This window comes from Mustela nigripes, chromosome 4, assembly GCF_022355385.1.
Source record: "Mustela nigripes isolate SB6536 chromosome 4, MUSNIG.SB6536, whole genome shotgun sequence".
NCBI lineage: Eukaryota > Metazoa > Chordata > Mammalia > Carnivora > Mustelidae > Mustela > Mustela nigripes.
In genome coordinates, this window is record NC_081560.1 from 69,011,973 (window position 1) to 69,015,881 (window position 3,909).

Consider the following 3,909-nt stretch of genomic DNA (forward strand, 5'->3'; position numbering starts at 1 on the left):
TACTTTGACATTGTGCAACCATTGCCACCATCCATCTCCAGAATTTTTTATCTTGGCCATCTGAAACTTTATACCCATTAAACAATATCTCCTTCCCTTGTAGCTCCTGGCAACCAACCACAATGCTGTTCTCTGTCTTTATGCATTTGACTGCTCTAAATAGCTCATGTAAGTAGAATCACGTAGCAGTTGTCATATTGTGACTCATTTATCTCACTTACAATGCCTTCAAGGTTCATTCATCCACATGGAGCATGTGTCAGAGTTTTCTTGCTTTTTAACGCTGAATAATATTCCATCTTATGTATTCTATATTTTGTTTATGCCCCTCATCCTTCAATGGACATGTGGATTGTTTTCACCAATGCTGCTATGAATATGAGTGTACAGGTATCTTTTCAAGACCTTGCTTTGAAGTCGTTGGGATGTATATTGAGAAGTGGGTTTGAATTATATGGTAATTCTGTTTCTTTTCTTTTCTTTTTTTAAAGGAACCACCATACCAATCTTCGTAGTGGCTGTACCATTTTATATTTGTACCAGGAGCATCAGGTGTTCCACTTTCTCCACACTCTTGTCCACACTTGTTACTTTGTTTCCTGAAAACAGCTATCATAATAGTTGGGAAATGATATCTCATTGTACTTTTAATTTCCATTTTTCTTCAATGATTAATGATTTGAACATTTTGTCAGCACTTTTTGGCCATTGGTGTATTTTCTTTAGAGAACTGTCAATTCAATTTTGTTGTCCATTTTTAAATCTGATTTTGTTGTTGTTGTTGAATAGTAGGAGTTCTTTATGTATTTCAGTGTATTAAGCCCTAATTAAGATATATGATCTGCAAATATTTCCTCCCATTTCATGGGTTTCCTTTTCACTTTGTTGACAGTGTGTTTTTTTGCACAAAAGTTTTTAAAATTTGATATAGTCCAATTTATTTTTCTTTTGTTGTCTATATAGCTTTTTGGTGTCATATCCAAGCTACCACTGTGCTAAATCCAATGTCATGAAGCTTTTTCCTTATTTTTCTTCTAACAGTTTTGATTAACTTTAAGTTAATCTCTTGTATATGGTATAATATTAGAATTCAACTTCATTCTTTGTATGAGAATATTTGCTAAAAAAAACATGAATGCTTTACAAACTTGCATGTCATACTTGTGCAGAAGCTATGCTATCTTCTCTACATCATTCCAATTTTGGTATATGTGCTGCTGAAACAAGCACTAGATGTCTTTTTAAATCAAAATTAAAATTATCTTTGAAATTTTCAAAGAGCCCCTGTAAAATCCAATGATTTATACATTTGCCTTATAAAAAGAGAGATGTCAGAATATTTTAGGTTGCCCTGATATAATCTGTATTTCTGAATTAGCTTGTTACTATATAAGAAATTTATGGGAAAAATTGTCAAATGAAAGGATAATTTTGTACAGATAAAATGTTATTCATATAAATTTTCTAAGATTGTATATCGTATAAAACAAATTGACAGGTTCAAGAGATTTGTTAATGCTTTCATTGTTTGTGATATGATCTTATCTGTGGAAAAATTTTGATAAAATTCTTATGAAAGAGTTATATAGGGCGCCTGGGTGGCTGGGCAACTGCCTTCGGTTCAGGTCATGATCCCGGACTTCCAGGATCGAGTCCCGCATTGGGATCCCAGCTCCTTGGGGAGTCTGCTTCTCCCTCTGACCTTTTCCTCTCTCATGCTCTCTCTCACTCATTCTCCATCAAATAAACAAATAAAATCTTTAAAAAAAAAGAGTTATATATTATAGTGCAATGGAAAAATTTATTCTCCTCAATTTTGATATTGTTCATTACTGTAATAAATGAATCTTATCATTTAGCCATACCAAGAAGCAGAACTGCCTGCTTCTTTGATGGTTATAATGTAGAAACTTCTTCACCAAATCCAGAATATATATTGTTAAATAGTTCTTCAAGAGAAAGACTTCAAAAACTTAGTTTGTAATCCATTAATGAGAAATGGGAAAACAATTTGTAATCCATGTATTCTGATGTAATTACTATACCCCAAAGAAACTATTTTATTGGTGGAAAATTCTTCAAAAATAAGCCTGAAAACACTGTTTTTGCCTCATCAATGGAAAAAAAAATTTTAAGCAAACCAGCACAGTTTCTGAAGAATATGCTAAAATTGAAAAGCCATGAAAGATGTTTTTGCTCTTTTTGATGTATAACATGTAGTTACACATTAATATGTGTCTTTAACTTATATTCAGTTCCAAAATAAAACATATTTCATTTTAAATATTATTATTATTTTTAAAAGATTTTATTTGTTTCTTTGACAGACAAGTAGGCAGAGAGGCAGGGAGAGAGAGAGAGGAAGAAGCGGACTCCCCTCTGAGCAGAGAGCCCCATGTGTGCCTCGATTCCAGGACTCTGGGATCATGACCCGAGCCGAAGGCAGAGGCTTTAACCCACTGAGCCACCCAGGCACCCCTCATTTTAAATATTATTCTTGACAAAGTAGGTTTTGTCTTACATAATTCAAAGGAAATTAAGCATTTTTTATTTTCTTACTGAATGAGGTATCTAAACTTATCCCTATATGTTTTAAAAATTATTAGATATTATCATTTTAAATATTTTAACATTAAAATTATTATTGAAAGTAAATATTAGCTTTTATTCCTTGTTGATATGCTAATTTAAAAAATTTTCACTTGGGCGCCTGGGTGGCTCAGTGGGTTAGGCCACTGCCTTCGGCTCAGGTCATGATCTCGAGATCCTGGGATCGAGTCCCGCATCGGGCTCTCTGCTCGGCAGGGAGCTTGCTTCCCTCTCTCTCTCTCTGCCTACTGTGATCTCGCTCTGTCAAATAAATAAATAAAATCTTTAAAAGAAATTTTTTCACTTAAGTACACTCTTTTTCGTATCATACAAAAATGGACAAAATAATTTTTTACAATGTGGAGTTCATATGTAAAAGATTAGAAAATGTTGGGCTGTGTAATTATGCACTAGTTTATAGATAATTTTCTTAATGAAAGCTAATAGGTCTACATTAGTTAAAACATAATTTTATAATAACTTGATAAAAAGGAAAACATTTTTAGTAGATATTTACATAAATTCTAATTGTTTTTAGGCAGTCATAAGAATCGTATCTGTGTTAAAGTACCATTTAGAAATACTGAAGCTGCTCAATTTAAAATTTTTACTGACTTTTAAAATTGTTTTAAAAGAATATTTTGACATTTTATCTGTTTTATAAGGCAGCTAGATAAAAATGGACATTCTTAACAATGTTTACATAGTAACAATTTGGCAGCTAAAAATGGAAACATATATAACCTTTGTAGTTTTAACTTCAATAGGGACAGAAGGAAACCTCTTTCTTTTTCTCTAGTCTGTGGTCCTGGTAAATTAAAATATTTTGCTAGTGGCATACTTAATATGCCTGAGGCTTTCAAGAATGTTAAAGCCTCCTATTCTTTATGACACACAAGTACTGGGAAGGCTTCTGAGTAAAGAGTATTACTTTTAATCATTTTTTGTGTGCAGTCAAACTTCAGCGAACAGGTACGTTTGAGAATACTTTCAGTATCATCTTAGCATTGTTGGGTATTCCTCCACCTTTAGAAGTTCTTTGTGGACACCTCTTTATGACTTTTTATTTTATATCATACAAGGTCCCTGCATGTGCCTTCTAGGTTCCAAACAGAAGTTCAAGGTATCATCCTGAAGTTCATGGATTTACATGGGGCATTTTTTTTTCACTCTTGAATTTGTATATTCAGATTATGTGTGGGATTTCTGGGCTACGGTTTGTCCTGTTTATGTTGCCACAAGAGTATGCAAGAGTAGACACTGAAGTGGGCACCTGCCAGAGGAAACACTTAAAAATAACAATCACAACCACAACAATAA

The 3,909-nt window shown here is 33.1% G+C and overlaps 1 non-coding gene across 1 annotated transcript; it reads right to left on the reverse strand.

Moving 5' to 3' along the window:
* Nucleotides 1-1,124: 1,124 nt before the first annotated feature.
* LOC132017028 (U6 spliceosomal RNA) lies at nucleotides 1,125-1,230 on the reverse strand. Its single transcript, XR_009404112.1, has one exon. It is a non-coding gene; the product is annotated as a U6 spliceosomal RNA (small nuclear RNA).
* Between the last annotated feature and the right edge of the window lie 2,679 nt (nucleotides 1,231-3,909).